The sequence below is a fragment of the Trichosurus vulpecula genome, chromosome 1 (genome assembly GCF_011100635.1).
Source record: "Trichosurus vulpecula isolate mTriVul1 chromosome 1, mTriVul1.pri, whole genome shotgun sequence".
Taxonomy (NCBI): Eukaryota; Metazoa; Chordata; class Mammalia; order Diprotodontia; family Phalangeridae; genus Trichosurus; species Trichosurus vulpecula.
This window is the reverse complement of record NC_050573.1, coordinates 315,685,810-315,711,979: the sequence shown is the minus strand read 5'-3', so window position 1 is coordinate 315,711,979 and position 26,170 is coordinate 315,685,810.

Genomic DNA, 26,170 nt, shown 5'->3' with positions numbered 1-26,170 from the left:
ATCTTCAATAAAATTGAAGCTTTTTTAATAAAATATGAGCTAAGAAAATTATTTGCACAGGCTATTTCAAGAAAAAAATGGTGGGAGGGGGCCGAGCTGAGATGGCAGAGTAAAAGCAGGGACTTGCTTGAGCTCTCCCCCAAATCCCTCCAAACAACTGTGAAAAATGACTTTAAACAAATTCTAGAGCTATAGAACACATGAAAAAATTATCCAGCCCAAAATGGCCTGGATCATCACTGGGAAGAATCTATCTCACTTTGCTGAGAGAAGAGCAGAGCCACAGGCTAGGCCTAAGCAGGCCAGGTGGAGCAGGCCTCAGAGCACTGAATCCCTGAACTGTGGCAGTTTCAAGACTTCTCAGCCCACAAATGCCAAATATAATTTAGCAGGTCAGTGGAAAAACTCTGTTGTACCTGAGTGAAAGAGGGGCATGGTCAGGCCCCAGCCCGAGGGCAGCAGAGATGGCTGCAGCAGTGGCAGCGGAGCAGCAGCAGTGGCTGATCCTGGAGCTCCAGGACCACAGACTGCGGTGGGAATCAAACAGCTGATTAGAGCAGGAGTGCAAGGATCTCTTTGCTGGCACTCAGGCAGGAATCTCTTGCTTTGCCCTGCTTGGATCTAGGTTGCAGTCCTGGTTGGCAGTCCTACGGTGAGGAGTAGCTTATGGTGGCTATGGAGAGGGAGTCTTTCTAGAAGTTCCAAGGCAGAAAAGAGTGCTTGAGGTCACTCATAGACCAGAGAAGATTGAAGACCTCTCCTTCAATCATACCACCTCAGAAGAACTAAAAATTTACAGGTGCCTTCAAATAGCTCTGAAAATAGCAACACAAAATCCCTGAAGCTTGGGACAGTGCACTCTCCCCTCTGGAAGCAGAGTCATATGTTGATAAAGAGTTCAAAAGTCAAGCAATTTGGCTGAGAAAAAGAGCAGATAGCATAAAAAAACCTCAGACTATAGAACTTACTTTGGTGACAAGAAAGATCAAAACATACAGCCAGAAGAAGACAACAAAGTCAAAGGTCCTATAACAAAAACCTCTAAGAAAAATACGAATTGATCTCAGGCCATGGAAAAGCTCAAAACAGATTGTGAAAATCAGGTAAGAGAAGTAGAGGTAAAAATGGGAAAAGAAATGAGAGGGATGCAAGGAAATTGTGAGAAATGAGTCAACAGCTTGCTAAAGGAGACCTGCCCCAAAAAGTGAAGAAAATAACATGTTAAAAATAGACTAACCCAAATGGTAAAAAAGCTCCAAAAAGCCAATGAGGAGAAGAATGGCTTAAAAAGCAGAATTAGCCAAATGGAAAAGGAGGTTTAAAAGCTCACGGAAGAAAATAATTCCTTAAAAATTAGACTAGAGGAAATGGAAGCTAATGATTTTATGAGAAATCAAGAAAGTATAAAACAGAACCAAAAGAATGAAAAAAATGGAAGACAATGTAAATATCTCATTGGAAAAACCACTTACCTGAAGAATAGATCCAGGAGAGAATTTGGAATTCAAAGTTCTAATAATAGATCCTGGAGAGATTCAGGAGAGAATTATTGTACTACCTGAAAGCCATGATCACAAAAAGAGTCTAGAAATCATCTTTCAAGAAATTGTCAAGGAAAACTGCCCTGATATTCTAGAACCAGAAGATGAAATAGAAATTGAAAGAATACACCAATTGCCTCTTGACAATGGTCCCCAAAGGAAAACTCCTAGAAATTTTGTAGCCAAATTCCAGAGTTCCCAGGACAAGGAAAAAATATTACACACAGCCAGAAAGAAACAATTTGAGTATTGTTCAAACACAATCAGGATAACACAAGATCTAGCATCTTCTACATTCAAGGATTGAAGGGTTTGGAATATGATATTCCAGAGGTCCAAGAAAGTAGGATTAAAACCAAGAATCACCTACCCAGCAAAACTGAGTATAATACTTCAGGGCAAAAAATGGATTTTCAATGAAATAGAAGACTTTCAAGCATTCTTGATGAAAAGACCAGAGATGAATAGAAAATTTAACTTTCAAATACAAGAATCAAGAGAAACCTGAAAAGATAAACAGGAAAGAGAAATCATAAGGGACTTATCAAAGTTGGGCTGTTTACATTCCTACATGGAAATATGATATTCATAACTCATGAGGCCTTTCTCATTATTAGGGTAGTTGAAGAAAATATACATATATATAGACAGAGGGTACAGATAAGGTGAGTATGAAGTGATGATATCTAAAAAAGAAAATTAAGGAGTGAGAGAGGAATATATTGGGAGAAGGAGAAAGGGAGAGATAGAATGGGGGTAAGTTATCTCACATAAAAGTAGCAAGAAAAAGCTGTTATAATGGAAGGGAAGAGGAGGGAGGTGAAAGAGAATAAGTGAACCTTACTGTCATCAGATTTGGCTTAAGGAGGGAATAACATACACACTGAATTAGGTATCTTACCCTACAGGAAAGTAGGGAGGAAGGGCATAAGATAGGGTAATGGTAGAAGGAAGGACAGATTGGGGGAGAAGGTAGTAAGAAGTAAACACTTTTGAAAAGGGATAGGGTAAAAGGAGAAAATTAAATAAATGGGGGATGGGATAAGATGGAAGGAAATATAGTTAGCCTTTCACAACTATGATGGAAGGGTTTTGCATAATGTTGCATATATAGCCTATATTGAATTGCTTGCCTTCTCGAGGAGGGGAGGTAGGGAGGGAAGAAAGGAGTGAATTTGGAACTCAAAGTGCTAAAAACGATTGTTAAAAACTTTTTACATGCAACTGGGAAATAAGATATATATATATATATGTATATATATATATATGTATATATATATATATATATATATATATGTGTGTGTGTGTGTGTGTGTGTGTGTATGTGTGTATATATATATATATATATATATGTAATAGGTTATAGAAATATGTCTTGCACTACAAGAAAGTAAGGGGAAAAGGGTTGGGGAGGGGGAAGTGAGTTGATAGAAGGGAGGGCTGATTGGGGAAAGCTGCAATCAGAATAAATGCCATCTCGATGTAGGGGGGAGGGGAAAGATAGGGAGAAAATTTGTAACACAAAATCTTGTGGAAATGAATGTTAAAAACTAATTTTTTTCCATTAGTTAAGACACCCATTCTACTTTCCTACAAATAGGCATCAAGGAAGAAACAAAACAAAAATAAAAGCCTTGACTGTAGAAAGTTACTGTGGTAACAGGGAAGATAAACAGAAATTCAGAAGAAGACTGCATGTGAAACCTGCAAGGGTAATATGAATGGGTCTCAAGTCCCAAAAGCCTTTTAGGAAGTGCTCAAAAAGAATTTTAAAAGTCAAATAAGAGAAGTAGAAGAAAGTTGGGGAAAGAACTGAGAAATATTAAAGAGAGAGTCAACAGCTTGGTAAAGGAAGGAAAAAAAAACAGACTGAAGATAATAATTCCTTAAAAAATTTACAGAGCTGGATAAAATAATAACAAAATTCATCTGGAGGAACAAAAGGACCAGAATATCAAGGCAACTAATGAAAAGAAATGCTAGGGAAGGTGGCCTAGCCATACCAGATATTAAACTGCATTATAAAGCAGCATCAAAACTACTTGGTGCTGGCTAAGAAGCAGAGTGCTGGATCAGTGGAATAGGTTAGGTAGACAAGATACAATAGTCAGTGACTATAGCAATCTACTCTTTGAAAAACCCAAAGAGTACAGCTTCTGGGTTATGAATTCACTATTTCACAAAAACTGCTGGGAAAATTGTTAAATGGTAGGGCAGAAACTGGGCATAGACCATATCTTACACCATACACCAAAATAAAGTCAAAATGGGTTCATGATTTAGGAATTTAGTCTGATACTATAAGCAGGTTGGGAAAGCAAGAAATATATTACCTGTCAGATTTATGGGAAAGGGAAGAATTCATGAACCAACAAGAGCCAGAGAGCATTACAAAATGCAAAATGGATAGTTTTGACTATGCTAGATTGAAAAGATTTTGTATAAATACAGCCAATGTAATGAAGATTAGGAGGGAAACAGAAAATTGGGAAAAAAAAATCTTTATAACCAGTGTCTCTGATAAAGGCCTCATATGTAAAATGTACAGGGAACTGAACCAAACATATGGGAATACAAGGCATTCCCTAATTAAGAAATGGTCAAAAGATATGAACAAGCAATTTTCAGAGGAAGAAATTAAAGATGTCTATAGTCATATGAAAATTCTCTAAATCAATATTGGTTAGAGGAATGCAAATCAAAACAACTCTTAGGTCCCACATCTCTCCTGTCAGATTGGCTAACATGACAAAACAGGAAAATGATAAATGCTGAAAAGGATGTGGGAAAATTGGAGCATTGCTACATTGTTGGTGGAGTTGTGAACTGATCCAGCCATTCTGGAGAGCAATTTAGAACTGTGCCGAAAGGACCAAAAAAATGTGCGTACCCTTTGAACCATTAATACCACTTCTAGGGCTCTATCCCAAAGAGATCAGACAGATGGGAAAGGACCTGTATGTACAAAAATATTTATATCAGCTCTTTTTGTGGTGGCAAAGAATTGGAAATCAAGGGAATGCTCATCAATTGTTGAATGGCTAAACCAATTGTGTTATATGATTTTAATGGAATACCATTGTGCTGTAAGAAATGATTAGCAGACAGACTTCATCATAACTTGGAATGACTTGTATGTATTGATGCTAAGTGAGGGGAGCAGAATCAGGAGATCAGAATACACACGAATACAGACACATGGTATCTGTAAGGACTAAGTTTGATAGACTTGCCTCCTTTCACCAATGCAAGGTTCAAAGACAACCCCAAAAGACTCAGGATGGAAAAAAGCTATTCACATCCAGATAAAGAATTGTGGAGTCTGAAAACAGGTGGAGGCAAACTATTTGCTCTCTTTTTTTCCCCTTCTTTTTTGGTTTCATGTTTCCTTTCTAATGATTCCCTCCATTGGTTATAAATCTTCTTTACAACTAGACTATTATGTAAATAAGCTCAATGTGAAGGTAAATATAGAACCTACATTGGATCACATGCCATGTTAGGTGGCAGGGAGGACGAGAGGGAGAGAGAAAAAATTTGGTACCCCAAAACCTGTGGAACTGAATGTTGTAAACTAAAAATTAAAAAAAAATAAATTTATTTTGGGAAAAAAATAAACAAAAGCACAGGCCCCTGGGGAAAAAATGCAATTGACCAAAAGGAAAAAAAATCCACTGAAGAAAACAACTCCTTAAAAAGTAGAATTGGTGAAATCGACAGAAAAGAAGTACAGAAACTCACAGAAGAAAATAATTCATGAAAAATTAGAATTGGGAAGTGGAAGTTAATGATTCTATGGGACATCAAGAATAAGTCAAACAAAATCAAAAGAGTGAAAAAAAAAATAGAAGAAAATGTAAACTCCCTCACTAGAAAAACAACTGACCTGGAAAAGAGATCCAGTACAGATAATTTAAGAGTTATTGGACTACCTCAATGCCAGGATAAAAAGAAAAGACCCTGGACAGCATCTTTCAAGAACTTATCAAGAACAACTGCCCTGGTTTCCTAGAACCAGAAGGTAAATTAGTCATTGAAAGAATCCACCGATCCCCTTGTGAAAGAGATCAAAATTGAAAACTCCAGGGAATATTGTAGCCAAATTCCAGAATTATCAGGTCAATGAAAAAATACTGCTAAGAGCCAGAAAGAAACACTTCAACTATCAAGGAGTCTCAGTCAGGTTAATACAGGACTCAGCAGCTTCTACATTAAATGATCAGAGAGCTTGAAGTATATTTCAGAAGGGAAAGGAGATTGGATTAAAACTAAGGATCAACTACCCAGTAAAATCTTTCAGGGGAGGAGATGGACATTCAATGAAGTAGGATACTTTCAAACCTTCCTGATGAAAATGCCAGAGCTAAACAGATAATGTAATCTTAAAATAAAAGACTGATGAAAAGGATAAAAAGGTTAACAGGATAGAAAAAAAATGTTATTCAATAAGGTTAAACTTTTACATCCCTACATGGGAAGATGATACTTGTAACTCTTGAGAACTGTATCTTTATTAGGGGAGTTTGAAGGTGTATACATAAGCGGAGGCATGGGTATAAATTAACTTTGATGTAAAGATACAAAAAGGTGGGGAAAAAAGAATTATACTAGAAGAAAAGCAAAGGAAGAGGCAGAATAGGGTAAATTACATCACATGATGATGGGCAAAAGACCTATTAGAGTAGAGAGAAAGAAGGATGTGTGAGAGAGAGAATTGTTTGAACCTGGCTGTCCTTGGATTGAACTCAAAGAAGAAATAACTTATACAGTCCATTGGTTCTAGAAACTTATCTTACCCTAGGGAAAAGTAAAGAAGAAGAAAAAGGAGGGAGTGGACCGAAGGGAGGGCAGAAAGGTTTAACACCAATGTCATACTCATAGCAGCTGCCATGAATATGCATACACATTTCCAAGGTTGGTTCACAAAATATAATAAACTTTCTTCCTCCAAGACCAAACCAAAATATCCATTTGGAACATCACTATTGGGATACCAGAAAGCAAGATTTAGCAAGGTGCTCAACACCAATCCAGGGAACATCTACATCATAAGCTTTCAATCCATCAGGTGTCCCCCAAGCAAGTACCCCTAGGCAAGTTCTTCTCTCCACTGGTTTCTCTCTCCCCTCTCTAGGCCCCCACATCTTTCTGCAAGCATTACAACATATAAGGTTTCCAATCAAAGACTGGGCATTTGATTGGCTTAGTGCAGAGAAGCTTGGAAATCAGCACTTAGTTGGAAAGGCTTGGAAATCCCAGTGGCCCGGAGGGTAATTGGCTCTGCCTCAGAGCTCTATTGAGGTCTATTAGTGGAAGTGAAAGACCTTATATCCCATTAACCCTATTAAGGGAGGGCAAAGGTAGGAGCAAAAGGGGAAAGACAAGGGAAAGCGTTGATAAAAGGGAGGGCAGATTGAGGAAGGCTGTAGTCAGAAGCAAAATATTGGGGAGGAAGGATGGGGGGGAAAGGAGAGAGAAAAATATAAACAGGTGGAAAATAGGATGGTGGGAAATGCACAGTTAGTAATCATAACTGTTAATGTGACTGGAAAGAATTTATGACCAAAGAAAAGATAGAAAACATGATGAAATGGACAACTTTGATTACATTGAATTAAAAAGGTTTTATGCAAACAAAGCCAATGCACCTGAGATTAGAAGGAAAGCAGAAAGCTGGGTATTTTTTTAAACAGATAGTATATGTGATAAACCTCTCATTTGTAAAATATGTAGAGAACTGAGTCAAATTTATGAGAAGACAAGTAATTCCCCAATTGATAAATGGTCAGATATGAACAGGAAGTTTTCAGATGAAGAAATTAAAGCTATCTATAGTCATATAAAAATGCTCTAAATCACTATTCATTAGAGCAATGCAGATCAAAACAACTCTTAGGTACCACATCACACGTATCAGATTGGCTACCATGAAAAAAACATGAAAACTATAAATGCTAGAGAAGATGTGGGAAAATTGGAACGCTACTTCGTTGTTGGTGGAATTGTGGACTGATACAACCATTCTGGAGATCAATTTGGAACTATGTCCAAAGGGCTATAAAACTGCAAACCCTTTGACCCAGCAATCACACTTGTAGGTCTATACCCCAAAAAAGATAATAAAAGGGGAAAAAGCCCCATATGTACAAAAATATTTATAGTAGCACTTCTTGTGGTGGCAAAGATTAAGAAATTGAAGGGATGTCCATTAATTGGGAAATGGCTGAACAAGTGGTGGTATATGAATGTGGTGGAATACTATTGTGCTATAAAAAATTATGAGCAGGGGCCAGAGCCAAAATGGCTGCATGAAAACAATATCTGACCAGAGCCTTCTCACAAGTTCCATCAGATACCTCTAAAAAAGTGAATCTGAGCAGATTTGAGAGAGTTAGAAGACCCTAGTAGACTGAGTGGGGCAAATTTCCAAGCCAGAAGAGTCCAAAAGGTCGATGGGACAGATCTGTGGGCTGGGAGAGCACCTGGTGTGTGGAGCTGCACAAAACAGCACCAAAGCAGAAGTAGCTGAAGAAACCAGCCAGCTATTTAGGTTGGGAGAAAGCTGGGTGCTTGAAACCAGCAGAGATCCCCAGGCCTTCCAACACAGACATAATGGCCAGGTAAACAGCTCTCATCCCTCCCTCCCTCACAGACCCAGAGGATTCCTCAGAAAAACACTGGAATAGAGGAGACAGAAGTGGGGCTTCAGTAGCCAAACAGTGGGAATTCCTGAGTCCCAGAAGGGCAAAGCCAGCAAGGGTAAATTCCAGGCACCCAGACATGACTTTGCACAGCCAGGGGAATGGGCAGACACCAGAACAGACAATAGCTGAGACCACTAGTGCTGGAGAGCACCCACAGGGGAAAAGGAGACTTCCTGCAGCCAGATGACCCCTCCCCCACACCTCAGGAAACCAAAGGCCATTATGTATAAAGCCAGTAACTAGGCTCACAATTTCCAGAACAAGAAACCTGGGACAGAGATTCCTGAGCCTCAAAAGCAGAAATCCCCTGTAAAGCCAAAAAGCTAACCAACATGAAGAAGAACATGAAAAAACCGAGGAACATGATTCTTTTTGTGGAGACAGGGAAGATCAAAAGGGAATGAGAACTGATCTCAAGCCCAAAAAGCATTCCTGGAAGAGCTAAAGGAGGATTTTCAAAACCAAATTAGGGAGGTAAAAGAAAAATTGGAAAATAAAACCATGGATGAGATCTAATCTTTAAAAAGTAAAATTGGTGAAATGGCTAAGGAGATGCAGAATCTAAACAGATAAAGTGACACCCTGAAAGGTAAAATTAGCCAATTGGAAAAGGAAACTCAAAAGCAAAATGAAGACAGCAACTAATTAAAAATTATATTTGAGCAAGTGGAAGCTAATGACTCTATGAGGCATCAAGAAGTAGTCAAACAAAATGTAAAGAATGAAAAAATAGAAGAAAATGTGAAATAGCTGATTGGAAAAACAACTGACCTGAAAAATAGATACAGGAGAAACAATTTAAGGATTTAAGGGAAAAAAAGAGCCTAGACAGAATCCTTGAAGAAATTATCAAAGATAACTGCCCAGATGTCCCAGAACCAGAGGAGAAAATAGTCATTGAAAGAATCCACCGATCACCCCTGAAAGAGATCCCAAATTGAAAACCCCAAGAAATATCTTAGCTAAATTTCAGAATTATAAATTCAAGTATAAAATACTGCAAGCAGCCAAAAAGAAAACATTCAAATATTGTGGAACTACAGTCGGGATCACACAGGATCTCTCAGCTTCTACATTAAATGACAGGAGAAACTGGAACACGATATTCTGGCGGGCAAAGGAGCTTGGACTACAACCAAGGATCAACTATGCAGCAAAATTGAACATAATTTTTCAGGCGAGGAGATGGACATTCAATGAAATAAGGGAGTTCCAGACCTTCCTGATGAAAAGGCCAGAACTCAATGGAAAATTTCATTTTCAAATACAAAACTCAAGAGAGACATAAAAAGGTTAACAGGGGGAAAAACCACCACAAACTTTGTTAGTTAATAAGGGCAAATTGTTTACATCCTTATAAAGGGTTATATTATTTTATATAACGCACACACACACACACACACACACACACATATATATGTATATGTCAATCTTGAGAGTAGTACAATCATTATGACAATTGAAAGGGGTACACATAGACCATCGATGTCCATATAAAATAACTGACAGAATGATAAAAAACATAATTAAGAGATGTAAAAGGAAGTTTCTGGGAGAAGAGGTAAGGAGGTAGTAGAAAAGGGTAAAGTGCATCAAATGAAGAGGCACAAAAACACATTATAGTAGAGGGAAAGACGGGAGGGAGAAGAGTAGTATATGAGCTTAACTCTCATCAGATTTGGTTCAAGAAGAGAATAACATATTCTGAAAAGTATAGAAACCAAACTTGTCCAAAGGCAGTAAGAGGGAAAAGGGAAAAGAAAAGGGGGGGTGGTCAGGGGGAGGGAAGAAGTAGGAAGGGGAAAAGGGTAAGATAAGGGAGGGAAATCAAGAGGGAGGGTAAATTGAGGAAGGTGATGGTCAAAAACAAAACTCTTTTGAGGAGTGGAAGTGTGGAGGGAAAAATAAAAGCAAAATGGTGGGGGGGAGGATGTAGAAAAAGATACTGCTTGTAATCATAACTGGGAATATGAATGGGATGAACTCTCCCATAAAACAGAGGTGAATAGCAGAATGGATTAAAAACCATAATCCTACAATATGTTGTTTACAAGAAACAAATTTAAAAAAGGGGGAGGCACAAAGAGTAAAAGTAAAAGGATGGAATGGAATATATTATGCTTCAGCAAAAGTAAAAAAAAAAAGCAGGAGTAACAATCCTAATCTCAGACAAAGCAAAAGCAAAGATAGACTTAATTAAAAGAGATAAGGAAGGATACTATATCCTGCTAAAAGGCACCATAGACAATGAAGTAATTTCATTATTTAATGTATATGCACCAAATGGTATACCATGCAGATTCTTAGAGGAGAAGTTAAAGGCATTACAGGGAGAAATAGACAGCAAAACCACACTAGTGGGGAACCTCTACCTCCCCCTCTCTGAACTTGATAAATCTAACCTTAAAATTAACAAGAATGAAGTTAAGGAGGTGAATAGAATTTTAGAAAAGGCAGATATGACAGATCTCTGGAGAAAACAGAATGGAGATAAAAGGAATATACTTTTTTCTCAGTGGTACATGGCACATACTCAAAAACTGACCACGTACTAAGGCATCAAAACCTCACAACCCAGTGCCAAAAGGCTGAAATAGTCAACACATCCTTCTGAGATCATGATGCAATAAAAATTATTTGTAATAAAGGACCATGGAAAGATAAACTAAAAAATTATTGGAAGCTAAATAATCTAATCATAAAGAATGAATGGGCCAAAGAACAAATCATAGAAACAATTAATAGCTTCATTGAAGTGAATGACAGTAATGAGACAACATACCAAAACTTATGGGATGCAGCAAAAGCAGTTCTTAGGGGAAGTTTTATATCCCTAAGTGCTTACATGAATAAAATAGATAAAAAGGAGATCAATTAAGTGGGCATGCAACTGAAAAAAAAAAAAACTAGCAAAAGAACAAATTGAAAATTCCCAATTAGATACCAAATTAGAAATACTGAAAATCAAAGAAGAGATTAATAAAATTGAAATCAACAAAACTATTGAAATAATAAATAAAACTAAGAGCTGATTTTATGAAAAAACCAACAAAATAGATAAACCCATGGTCAATTTGATTTAAAAAATGAAGCCCAAATTACCAGTATCAAAAAATGAAAAGGGTGAAATCACCTGCAATGAAGAGGAAATTTAAACAACATTTAGGAATTATTTTTCCCAACTATGTGCCCATAAATTTGATAACCTCAGAGAAATGTATGAATATTTACAAAAAAGACAAGTTCCTGTATTGGCAACCAAAAATGGGCTCCTTAGCACTTAGTCAACAAGTGCCCTTGACTAGTTTGGCTTTTTCCCCTGAACTGAATGCTGTTTGTATCTTGGACTGGAGTAAGCTTGTCGGCCCCTTCACCTTGCTTCCCTTGCTTAAGCTGATGGAAAGAACCTGTGCTTTCCCGGTCAACCCCTTCACCTTGCTTAAGCAGATTGAAAGAACCTGTGCTTTCCCCGGCGTACCTTACACCCCCGCAGAAGCTGGATGGTTAAAAGCAGCTCCCGTTGGAGCCAGAGGCTGCCACAGCCACAGCCACAGCTGAAGCAGGAGCTGCCAGTAGCAGAGCTGACCTACGGGAGGAAGCTGAACAAAGACTTCAGGCCAGTGGGTAATCTTTTTACCATAGAGGGGGAAGCATGATTTTGCTTTACGCAATCATGCTTCTCTGTAGCCTCCTGGTTACTCTTTCAAGGCGTACTTATTGGGCCTGGAAGCTTTTGATCAATATATCAAAATGGGGTTGCTGGTTCATGGGTTGGTTACTGTGGAGCCTAAATATATGTTTTGATTCTTCTACCTTCTACTTTGAGAGTTTCTTATATCCGGCGGTTCCGAACCTTTCAGATATGTTTATGATCCTCTTTGAGATTATAAACTCTGCCCTCCTGTTACAGTTCCCCAAGTTAAACAAAGAGGAAGTAAATTACCTAAATATCCCCATCTTGGAAAAAGAAATTGAGCAAGCCATCAATGAACGCCCTAGGAAAAAAATCTCCAGGGCCAGATGGTTTTACATGTGAATTCCATCAAACATTTAAAGAACAATTAATTCCCATACTTTAAAGACTGGGAAAATAGGAGGAGTCCTACCAAATTCTTTTTGTGACACAATTATAGTACTAATATCTAAATCAGGAAGAGTCAAAACAGAGAAAAAAATTATAGACCAATTTCCCTAATAAATACTGATGCAAAAATTTTAAATAAAATATTAGCAAAAAGATTGCAGCAACTTATCACGAGAATAACACACTCTGGCAAGGTAGGATTTATTCCAGGAATGCAAGGCTGGTTCATTATTAGGAAAACTATCAGCATAATTGATCACATCAAAACAAAACCAGCAGAAACCATATGATTATCTCAATAGATACAGAAAAAGCTTTTGGCAAAATACAACACCCATTTCTATTAAAAACTCTTTAGAAAGCATAGGAATAAATGGAGTCTTCCTTAAAATTATAAATAACATCTACCTAAAACCATCAGCAAGCATTATATGTAATGGGGATAAGCTAGGAGCATTCCCAATAATATCCAGGGTGAAACAAGAATGTCCATTATCGCCCCTATTATTCAATTTGGTACTAAAAATGTAAGATTTAGAATTAAGAGAAGAAAAAGAAATTGAAGGAATTAGAATAGGCAAATAAGAAACTAAATTATCACTTTTTGCGGATGATATGATTTACTTAGAGAATCCTAGAGATTCAAGTAAAAAACTACTTGAAATAATAAGAAACTTTAGCAAAGTTGCAGCATATAAAATAAACCCACATAAATCCTTGGCACTAATATATATTATTAACAAAGCCAAACAGCAAGAGATAGAAACAGAAATTCCATTTAAAGTTACTGTAGATACTATAAAATATTTGGGAGCCTACCTGACAAGACAAACCCAGTTCCTATATGAACAAAATTATGAAACACTTCTCACACAAATAAAGTCAGATCTAATTAAATGGAATAACATCAGTTGCTTATGGTTAGGCTGAGCTAATATGATAAAAATGGCAATTTTACCTAAATTAATTTACTTATTCAGTGCCATACCAATCAAACTACCAAAAAAAAAATTTACAGAGCTGGGTAAAATAAACAAAATTCATCTGAAAGAACAAAAATCCAGAATATCAAGGGAATTAATGAAAAGAAATGCTAGGGAAGGTGGCCTAGCCAGACCAGATATCAAAACAAAAAAAAAGCAGCAGTCCTCAAAATTACTTGGTACTGGCTAAGAAAAAGAGTGGTAGATAAGTGGAATAGGTTAGGTATACAAGATGCAGAAGTCACTTACTATACCACTCTCCTCCTTGATAAACCCAAAGAATCCTGCTTCTGGGTTAAGAATTCACTATTTCACAAAAGTTGCTGGGAAAATTGGAAAATAGTATGGTAGAAACTGGGCATAAACCCATATGTTATACCATATACCAAAATAAATTCAAAATGGGTACATGATTTAGGAATAAAGGCTGATACTATAAGCAATAAAAATTCATGACCCAACAAGAGAGAGAGCATTATAAAATGCAAAATGGATAATTTTGATTATGCTAAATTGAAAAGTTTTTGCATAAATAAAGCCAATGCCGCAAAGATTAGGAGGGAAGCAGAAAATTGGGAGAAAATCTTTACAATCAATGTCTCTGATAAAGGCCTCATATGTAAAATATACAGGGAACTGAGACAAATTTATAGGAATAAAACTCATTCCCCAATTGAGAAATGGTGAACAGATATGAACAGGCAGTTTTCAGAGGAAGCAATTAGACATCTATAGGCATATGAAAAAATGCTGTAAAGCACTATTGATTAGAGAAATGCAAATCAAAATAACTTGTAGATACCACATCTCTCCTGTCAGATTAACTAACATGACAAAACAGGAAAATGATAAATACTAGAGAGGATGTGGGCTAATTTGAACATTAATACATTGTTGGTTGAGCTGTGAACAGATCCAGCCACTTTCAAGAGTAATTTAGAGCTATGCCCAATGGGCTATAAAAATGTGCATACCCTCTGACCCACCAAAACCACTCATAGGGCTATATCCCAAAGAGATCATAAAAGTGAGGAAGGGACCTGTATGTACAAAAATATCTATAGCTGCTCTTTTTGTGGTGGCAAAGAACTGTAAATCAAGGGGATGCCCATCAATTGGGGAATGACTGAACAAATTGTGTTATATGAATGTAATGGAATACTATTGTGCTATAAGAAACAGGGAAGATACAGATTTCATAATAACCTGGAAAGACCTACATGATCTGATGCTGAGTGAGAGGAGCAGAACAAGGAGAACATTATACACAACCAGAGACATATTGATTCTGTGATGACTAACTTTGATAGACTTGGCTCTCCTCAGCAATACAAGGCTCAAAGACAGCTCCAAAGGACTCGTGATGGAAAAAGCCAGCTTCATCCAGAGAAAGAACTGTGGAGTCTGAATGCCGATTGAGGCCAACTATTTGCTCTCTCTCTTTTTTTTCTTTTTTCTTCTTTTTTTTGGTTTTGTTTCTCCTCTCTCATGATTCATTCTGTTGGTCATAATTCTTCTTTGCAACTTAACTATTGTGTAAATAAATTTAATGCGAAGGTTTATTTAGAATCTATATCAGACGGCATGCTGTCTTGTGGGGAAGGGTGGTGCAGAGGTAAGGGAAGAAAATTTGGAATTCAAGAACATGTAAAACTAAGTGTTGTAAAGTAAAAATAAAAAAAAAAACTAAGAAAAACAATATGAACAGGTGGATTTCAGAAAAACCTGGAAAGACTTACCTGAAATGATGCTGAGTGAAGTGAGCAGAACCAGAAGAACGTTGTACACAATAACAGCAACATTGTACAGTTTTGATAGATTTTGACAATATCAGTTTTGATAGATGTGGCTTTTCTCAGTAATACAATGATCTAAGACAATTCCAAAATACCCAGAGAAAGAGCTATATAATCTGAATCAGATAGAAATATACTATTTTAAGATTTTTTTCTTGCTCATTGTTTTTTGTTTTTATTCTGATTCTTCATTCACGACATGACTAATGTAGAAATATGTTTAATATGATTGTACATTTAGAACCTATATGAGATTGTTTGCTCACTTGGGTGGGGAAGGGACCTAAGAACGGGGAAAAATTTGGACCTCAAAATCTTATAAAAGTGAATGTTGAAAATATATATACATTTAATTAGAAAAAAATGAAATACAATTTGGTGGAAAAAGTGGTAGGGACTACCTTTAAGACTATATAATACTTAGAAATCTTTAATACAGTAGAAAAATTAGATAATTAGCATTTTTGTTCCCCTTGAGGAAAAGCCTTTATACAACTATTTTTAGATTAGGAAGGAAGAAAAAATAAAAAATAAAAATAAAAGTAAATAAATAAATAAAATAATAAAAAAGATCAAAGTAATAGTATAGTTCAGGTGAATATATCTACCCCTAATGTTATTAATTCCAATTTTGTAGTTACTTTGTATTACTTGGTATATGTTTATCCTTTCATTCCTCTGTTAGCTACTTTGAAACAGAGCCTTGTCTATGTACCTGCCTTTCCCTGGTATTCCATATAAACCTATTTTTTTTAAAATTTTTGTTCTGAACCTATGAGTTTAACATTGTACGGACCTCTCAGTATAGAAACTATCTCTACTGTTGTGGATCAGAAATCTCCGTGAAGTGAATAATCACAGAGTCACCTGAATATGAATTTTCAGTGAGTCTTAACCCTACCCAAATAACTACTGTGTGTTAGAGGTAGGGGATGAATTGGAGTTTTCTTGGTTAAAAGTCTATTCTTTCGTCTTCTGTTTCATGCTGCCTTAGACGTGGTAGGTTAATAATATTTATTTAACGGAATTGAGAGGAATAAGTGAATAGAAGCAATGAAAGAAGAGATACTCATTCACTCTCTCACTCTTATCTTCATTGATGTGCAATGAATACTGTGTCAAAGGTAATTCAGGAGTTTAGGAGAACCCTGATGAAACAACAAATGTGTGTATATCTCTTCCCTCACTCACAACAAAGTACCACTTTCTTATATATATATATAAGATATATATATATATATATATATATATATATATATATATATACCACATATATATATATATATATATATATATATATGTGTGTGTGTGTGTGTGTGTGTGTGTGTGTGTGTGTGTGTGCATATACATACATGCCCATATACAAAGTCCAAGTATTAAATTAATAATCTGAATATGTATGGGAAAATGAGGGTGAATTTCTCTTATTCATATTAATTAAACTATATTACCATGCATATCAATTGGTATTCTCTTCTCCTTAGTCTGTATGATATGCTTTAGGTGTTAAAATTAGATCAAAGAGTAAATAGAATCAAGGTAAGGGGATTAAACATTGCACTCATATGCAGACAGAGTTGCGTTTTAAAAGTAATTGTTTAATGAGTTTTTTACATTAGAAAAATGGGGATGCAAACATTGCCATTCCAATTAAAAATCAACTTTCATATTTATTTCATATAGTTTTAAAAGAGTTAACATGCACCATGAGTTAAAGCACATGTATATGCAATTTTGCTGCCATAGGTTGAAATGACTTGGATTTTAGATAAGCATTTAAGATCAGCAAATTACAATGGATTCTTTATATTCTCTTTAGCAGTATTACTGAAATGTTAATTATGCCAACTGTTCTTTTTGAGCAAATTGTGTATAGTTGCATGTCACCAAAGGGAATTTCCGTTGTAGGTAATACTGTGATACTATATCAAGAGTTTTCTTTATGAGAGCTGTTCACATGGCCTCTTAGTCAATGAGCCATAGGAACAAAGCTTCATTTCTCTACTTAAAATAAATTCTCTTCAGTGAATATATTACAATAAATGTTTTCTTCACAGATAATGTATCATTCATTCTTTGAGAAAATACCTGGTTACATGCTCTTTGTAGCTGGAAAATTGACCTATTTCTTTCAATCCAATTAAGGACAAATGATTTTCATGATTGTTTTGTAATTCATTCAATAAAGGTTTATCGACTACGGTGTATAAAATTGGTTAGATAACTTTTGGGAAATACAAGACTATTATTAGATATATTCCCCATTTTCATGGAGTTTGTAATCAAGGCAGAAAGATAAGTCTGTAAAGAACTCATATCTATTTATAGAGTGCTTGAAGGCTTAGAAGCAACTTCATGTACAATATGGAATTTGATCCTGCTTGGACGAACTTGGAGGTAAGTTTTGTAATCATCATTTTCTAAATGAGGGATCTGAGGTCCAGAGAAGATGATTAACCTGCTAATGGTCACACAGAAAGTATATAAACAAAGGCTGAATTCCAATACATTTCTTTCTGCTCAAACCATGAACTCTTTCCACTCTGTTATGTTGCTGCTCAGGCATTGTTCATGAGTAACAGGATAGAACTATAATTAAATGGCAGGAAGAAAGTTTTCAGAAGTTGTACAGTATTTCCAATCAACCAAACTTTCTTTATTTTTCATAATTTATTTATTTTTAGCTTTCAACATTCACTTCCATAAAATTTTGATTTTGAGTTTTAAATTTTCTCACCCTCTCTCCTCCCCTGTCCCCAAGATACTGTGCAAACCAATATAGGCTCTACATATACATTCATGTTAAACGTATTTTCACATTAGTCTTTATGTAAAGAAGAATTAGAACAATGGGAGGAACCACAAGGAAGAAACAGAACAAAACAACAGAAGAAAATGAAAGCAAATAGTATGCTTCTATCTATCTGCATTCAATCTCCAGAGTTCTTTCTCTGCATCTGTATAGCATTTTCCATCATAAGTGTTTTGGAGCTGTTTTAGATCCTTGCATTGCTGAGAAGAGCTAAGTATTTCAAAGTCAGTTATCATACAATGTACCTGTTACTGTGCACAATGTTATCCTGGTTCTGCTCATTTCAGTCAGTATCAGTTCACACAAGTCTTGCCAGGGTTTTTCTGAAGTTCTCCTGCTCATGATATAGCACAATAATGTTCCATTACATTCATATAACACAACTTGTTCAGCTACTCCCCAATTGATGGATATTCATTTAATTTCCCATTCTTTGCCACCACAAAAAGAGCTGCTATAACTATTTTTGTATATGTGGGTCCTTTTAGCACTTTTATGATCTTTTAAGGCTACTGCCCTAGAAGTGATATTGTTGGGTCAAAGGGTATGCACAGTTTGATAGCCCTTTGGACAGAGTGCTGAATTTCTCTCCAGAATGCTTGAATCAGTTCACAACTCCACCAATAATGCACCAGTGTTCCAATTTTCCAACATCTTCTCCAACATTTATCATTTTACTCTTCCATTATGTTAGCAAATCTGATAGGTATGATGTGGTACCTTAGAGTTTCAATCAAACATTTTTAAGTGCCAGGCACTGTACTATGTGTGGGAGATACAAAAACAAACATGACTAAAAAACCTTTGCCCTCAGTGGGATATTGAATGTGTGTGTGTGTGTGTGTGTGTGTGTGTGTGTGTGTATGTGTGTGTATGTGTGTATGTGTATGTGTGTGTGTGTGAGAGAGAGAGAGAGAGAGAGAGAGAGAGAGAGAGAGAGAGAGAGAGAAGATCAGCACTGCTGGACCAAAGAATGGGAGGAGAGTAATGTTTAAGAATGCTATGAAAGTAGAAAGGGTAAAATTATTAAGAGTTATAATGGCAGACAAGGGAGCTTACAATGTACCCTAAAAGTAATAGACAAACACTATAGTACAAGTAGGAGATAACATAGATATGTACTTAAGGAAAATCATTTGGTGGTTGTACGAAGGATGAAGTGGAGAATGAAGATATTTGGGACAAGGAGAGCAAAGAGAAGGCTATTGCAATAGTGCAGGCAAGAGGTTATGAAAGATTGAATTACAGATGTGAGTGAAGAGCAAGGAATATATGCAAGAAATATTGCAGAGACTGAAGTAACAAGTTTGATATAAAATATGAGATGTAAAACTGTTAAGAATGAGGAGTTGAGAATTACATGAGTGTTTAAAATCTTATTGACGAAGTGATTGTACCTTCAAAGTTTGAAAGTCGTTTTAGGCATGATGAACTTGATGTGGATATGCGTCAGATATTGACTTAGAAAGGTACAGTAGGCACCTCGTGATGTGAGACTGGGGTTCAAGGGAGTAGGGCATGTTATGTCAATCTTACAGTCATATCCACAGAGAGGATAATTTATTTCAGGGGAGATAAGAGTACAAATTTACATTTATATACATGCATATTACATATATACACACACATATGTGTATACATATATATGTATATGTACACACATATACATATATACATGTGTGTATACATACATATATATGAGAGAGGGTGGGGCTTAGTCTGTCTTCTTAGGGTACATGACATGGATGACATATAGCAAAGGAGCCTAAGAAGGCAAGAGGCAGAAAGGTAAGAAGATAAACAAGTAAGAAGAGCATACTACAGTTGATAAAATGTCCAGGAAAAGAAGCTTGTCACCAGTGTCAAATGCACCCCCCAACACATACACTGGAGCTTAAAGGAAGATAAGGTTTGAAATGATACAAAAATACTACCAAAGTATCACACTAATACACTAACTTCTAGAGTCCAGATGTACTCACTCAGCTAGGCATCTACATCAAAATTATAGTTATTCAAAATGTATTGTCATGCAAATCAGCTGAAATTCACTTAATTATACTTCTGTGCCTATTTATATTTATATTTTTCCATCATGTTTATTTGTTAATAAGAATAGCATGAAATAATTTTAAAAATTTTAATTAAAATAGAGGTAAAATTTTGTAATTTCTTTCTGATGCATATCTAATATCTATTTTTAAAAATTAGTCTGTCATGATTTTTTCTCGATGAAATCATGCTAGGTTTTTTCTAATTACTGCTGATTTTTCAAGATGTTTTATTATGTATTCTTTTCATAAAAAAGTTTTGGAATATTGACAGGAATTGAAGTCAAGCTCACCAATGTTAAGTTTATAGATTCTCTTCTGCCAACTTTTGAAATCTGGGACATTTACCTTTCTCTTGTCTTTTGGTACATTTCCCATATTTCACGATCATGGAATACTCTTGCTGGGGCATGGACAGTGGCTTAGTAATCATATATGTCATCTCACTCAGCCCCAGAGCTGAAATTAGTGTGAGACAATTTGCTTAAGCATATAAAACCTTATAGGGTCCTGCCTATACTTTCTTCTACAGCTGAAAGCATCAAATGAGTTAAATTCCTAATTAATCATAATTAAATGTTACCAGAAAGATGCTATTCCTAGAAAGTTACTTGAAGATAGCTCTTTTTTTTTAGCTTTAGTCATTCTACTCTTGGTCGTTTACCTACTGATTTGATATTCCAAGATGATTTTAAACTTATATGTCTAGTGAGGGAATGGTAAGGAAGTAGGGGTTGGAAGACCATAAACTATACTTTGAAAAGTTGCAAAGTTAAAGGAAGGATGAGAGAATAAAAGTTAAGATAACAGAGAGGCAAGGAATTAGAAGTAGTTAGAGCAGGGAAAAATAATTATTCCTTATTTAAAAAAAAAAACTTGTCCTTAAAACCCAATATCACAATATAAGTTTATAAACTTCCATACTAAAAGCCAAGTCAATCAAAATGAGAAAACAACAACAAAAAATAAAAGAAAAAACAACAGTGATTTCTAAGTGAAACCATTTAAAAATTAGATATGGTGTACAAAGTAGTTAGGCTAGGGAACTAGTCTGCGACCCAGAAAGAACTAGGTTCAAATCCCATTTCTAAAATATAGTGACTATATGAACATAGGCAAAGTCTTTAAACCTCTCAATGCTTTAGGCAGCTTTTAAGATTATAAATTACAGGTAGGGTGCAAATTGGCATTACTAGAAAGATTAATCATACAGAAGTTCCCTATATCAATTAAACTCCAGGACTAGCTACTGTATCTATTTAGAATCTTAAAAATCAAACATATTTGGTCCCTATCATGATTTTGAATTTCAGTGTGCATGCACATGTCTTATAGGTTAAATTCCTAATTGTTGCATACATCTTATTTTTGGCCCTGTTTCTTTTATGCTCATTATACTCTATTTCATTCTCTAAACAGATACTTTACTAATTCACTTGCTTATTTTTTAGGATATATCCTCAGTACAACAATCATTATTTTTAAAGGACATGGGAACATTTTAATTTACTTTTTTCTTTGGCTATGTGCCTAGGAAAGGCATTTGATAGTTTGATTTCATAGATAATAAAACTGAGGCCCAGTGAAGCTCTTACTTATTCAACCTAATATAGGGAGTATGGAGAAGAGCCACAATTCAAGTCAAGATTTTTACTTCAAATCTGGCCAGTACTTTTCAATTCACTACACCATTCTGTCTTCACAAGCTTTTCAAATGACTTAATGCCAACTCACAGGACACTTTCTGGAATATAGAGAATAGAAAAGATTTCAAGAGAAGGAGGTCTAGGAAATGATTTGCTCTTCTTTCATGGACTGAGTTAAAGCAGCTTGGTGTGGTGTCAAGAGTTTTGGATTTCATAAGATTACCATGAGGAAAACACATTGTAAACCATAAAATGTTTTATAAATTTGAGTTGATGTTGGTATTATTTTTATATAAAGAAAGCCCATTAAAAAGAGAATAATATAAATTTTTGATGAGGTTTAACTCAATAGCCAGTGTTTATCTCTGTTTCCCTCTCTCTGTCTATGTCTGTCTCCACCCTCCCTCTCCCTCTCTCTGTATCCACACACACACACACACACACACACACACACACACACAGAGATATATAACTTTCACCAATTACTAGTAAAATGATTTTTAACATTCTTTTTTTAAATTTTGAGTTCTGAACTCTGTCCCCCTCCCTCAGTGAGAAGACAAGCTATAGCTTTTACATGTACAGCACTGCAAAACATATTTCCAAATTAGTCATGTTGTAAAACAAAGAAAGTAAAGTATGCTTTGATCTGCTTTCAGACTCCATTAGTTGGAGGTGGATAGACTTTTTCATCATACATCTTTTGGACTTGTCTTGGATCACTGTGTTGCTGAGAAAAGCTAAGTACTTCACAGTTGGTCATTTTATAATATTGCTGTTATTCTGTACAAGAGTTTCCTCGTTCTGCTCATTTCATTTTGCATCAGCTCTTTTAAATCTTTCCAGGGTTTTCTGAGAAAATCCTATTCATCATTTTGTAAAATTGTATTCTATGGCAATTATATACCACAAATTGGTCAGCCATTCCCCAATTGATGGACATCTCCTCATTTTCCAAGTCTTTGCCATGACAAAAAAGACTGGCTGTTATAAATATTTCTTATATAATGTAGGTCCTTTTCTTTTTTTTAGTGGTGGTATTACTGGATCAAAGGATAGGCAGTTTTGTAGCCCTTTGAGCATAGTTCCAAATTGCTCTCCAGAATGGTTGAATTAGTTCCCACATATACTAACAGTGCATATGTGTCTCAGTTTTGCCATATCCTCTCCAATGTTTGTCATGTTCTTTTTCTGTAATATCTGCCAATTTGATAGATGTGGAATAATACCTTAGAGTTGATTTAATTTGCATTTCTCTAATCAATAGTGATTTGCAGCATTGTTATATGACTATAGACAGCTTTGATAACTTCATCTGAAAACTGCCTGTTCATAACCTTTGATTATTAATCAACTAGGCAGTGGCTTTTATTTTTATAAATTTCACTCAGTTCTCTATGTGTTAAATGAGGCATTTATCACAGAAACTTCCTTTTTGTGCTTCTCTTGAGTCTGATATTTGAAAGTCATATTTTCTAGTCTTTTCATCAGAAATGCTTGAAAGTCCTCTCTTTCAGTGACTATCTATTGCCTCACCCTGCAGAGTACCATATTCAAAACTCTCTAATTTTTTCTTTTATTTATTTATGTATTTAATATTTTTAGTTTTCAGCATTGATTTTCACAAGAGTTTGAATTACAAATTTTCTCCCCATTTCTACCTTCCCTCTACTCTAAGATGGCATAATTCTGGTTGCCCCATTCCCCAGTCAGTCCTCCCTTCTGTCACCCCACTCCCCCCTCATCCACTTTTCCCTTACTTTGTTGCAGGACAAGATAGATTTCTATGCCCTATTGCCTGTATATCTTATTTCCTAGTTGCATGCAAAAATTTTCTTTTTGAATATCTGTTTTTAAAACTTTGAGTTCCAAATTCTCTCCCCTCTTCCCTCCCCACCCACCCTTCCTAAGAAGGCAAGTGACTCAACACAGATGACATATGTATCGTTATGGAAAACCCTTCCACAATACTCATGTTGTGAAAGACTATAACTGTATTTTGCTCCTTCCTAAGCTATCCCCCTTTATCCAATTTTCTCCCTTGACCCTGTCCCTTTTTGAAAATGTCAGTTTTTGACTACCTGCTCCCCCTATCTGCCCTCCCTTCTATCATCACCCCTTTTTTTGTCTCCTTCCTCCTTCTTTCTGGTGGAGTAAGATGCCCAATTGACTGTGTATGTTATTCCCTCCTCAGGTCAATTCCAATGAGAGCAAGATTCACTCGTTCCCCCTCACTTTTCCCCTCTTCCCTTCCTACAGAACTGTTTTTTCTTGCCACTTTTATGCAAGATAATTTACCCCACTCTATCTCCCCTTTTCTCCCTCTCTCAATATATTTGTCTCTCATCCCTTAATTTTTTTTTATTTTTTTAGATATCATTCCTTCATGTTCGACTCACCCTGAACCTTCTCTCTGTCTCTGTCTCTCTCTCTGTCTCTCTGTCTCTCTCTCTGTGTATATATATATATATATATATATATATATATATATATATATATATATATATATGTATATGTATTCTCATCAACTACCGTAATACTGAGGGCTCATGAATTATACACATCATCTTTCCATGTTGTAATGTAAACAAAAGAGTTCAACTTTAGTAAGTCCCTTAGGATTTCTCTTTCTTGTTTACTTTTTCATGCTTCTCTTGATTCTTGTGTTTGAAAGTCAAATTTTCTATTCAGCTCTGGTCTTTTCACTGAGAAAGCTTGAAAGTCCTCTATTTTACTGAAAATGTATATTTTGTCTTGGAGCATGATGCTCAGTTTTGCTGGGTAGGTGATTCTTGGTTTTAATTCCAGCTCCATTGACCTCCAGAATATCCTGTTCCAAGCCCTTCCATCCCTTAATGTAGAAGCTGCTAGATCTTGTGTTATCCTGATTGTGTTTCAACAATACTCAAATTGTTTCTTTCCGGCTGCTTGCAGTATTTTCTCCTTGATCTGGGAGCTCAAGAATTTTGTGACAATATTCCTAGGAGTTTTCTTTTTGGGATCTTTTTGAGGATGGTGGATTCTTTCAATTTCTTTTTTAGCCTGTGGCTCTAGAATATCGGGGCAGTTCTCCTCGATAATTTCTTGAAAGATGATATCTAGGCTCTTTTTTTGAACATGGCTTTCAGGTGTTCTAATAATTTTTAAATTATCTCTCCTGGATTTATTTTCCAGCTGAGTGGTTTTTCCAGTGAGATATTTCACATTGTCTTCCATTTTTTCATTCCTTTGTTTCTGTTTCATAATATCTTGATTTCTCATCAAGTCACTAGCTTCCACTTGCTCCAATCTAATTTTTAAGGTAGTATTTTCTTGAGTGGTCTTTTGTACCTCCTTTTCCACTTGACTAATTCTACCTTTCAAGGCATTGTTCTCCTCATTGGCTTTTTGGAGCTCTTTTGCCATTTGAGTTAGTCTATTTTTTAAAGGTGTTATTTTCTTCAGTATTTTTGGGGTCCCCTTTACTAAGTCATTGACTTGTTTTTCATGGTCTTCTCACTTCATTCTCATTTCTCTTCCCCATTTTTCCTCTAACTCACTTTTCCAAATCCTTTTTGAGCTCTTCCATGGCCTGAGACCGGTTCATGTCTTTCTTGGAGGCTTTAGATGTAGGCTTTTTGACTTTGTTGACTTCTTCCGGCTGTATGTTTTGGTCTTCTTTGTCATCAAAGAAAGACTTCAAACTCTGAGTCTGAATCTGTGTCTGTTTTTGCTGCCTGGCCATGTTCCCAGCCAACTTAGTTGACCCTTGAGTTTTTCCTCAGCATATGACTGCTTTTAGAGTATAGAGTACTTTGTTCCAAGCTTGAGGGGCTGCACTGTTGTTTTCACAGCTATTTCTACACAGCAAGCTCTGCCACACCAGTGCTCCTCCTCCCCCAAGAACTGCCAACCTGGACTGGACTCAGATCTAAGCTGGCTCTGCACTCCCACTCAGATCCCTCACTTAATTCCTCCCACCAGGTGCAACTGCAGTTGTAGTTCTGTAGCTGCACCACCTCTGCTGCCCCGGGGTGGAGGGGTGGGGTGGGGTGGTCAAACTGTGAACTCCTTTCACTCTGTCCCAGCAGCTTTTCCCACTAAACTTCTCTGTTGTCTTTGGTGATTGTGGGTTGAGAAGTCTGGTAACTGCCACAGCTCATTGATTCAGGGCACTAGGGCCTGTTCCACCTGGCTCCTGGTCTTGTTTGTCCACTCCCAACTCCATGTGGTAGACCTCACCCAGTTACCATCCAGACTGTCCAGGGCTGGAGCCCTGCCTCCCTCTGCTAATTTGTGGGTTCTGCAGGTCCAGAATCTGTTTAGAGCCATTTTTTGTAGGTGTTTGGAGGGACCTCAAGGGGATCTCATGCAAGTCCCTGCTTTCCAGCCACCATCTTGCCTCTGCTCCCCACCCCACTCCTGATTTTTTTTTAAGGTAGAAACTGCTAAATCTTGTGTTGCACTGACTGTTGCTCCATGATATTTAAATTGTTTCTTTCTGGCTAATTGCAATATTATCTCATTATCTAGAATTTGGCTATAATATTCTTGGGAATTTCATTTTGGTCATC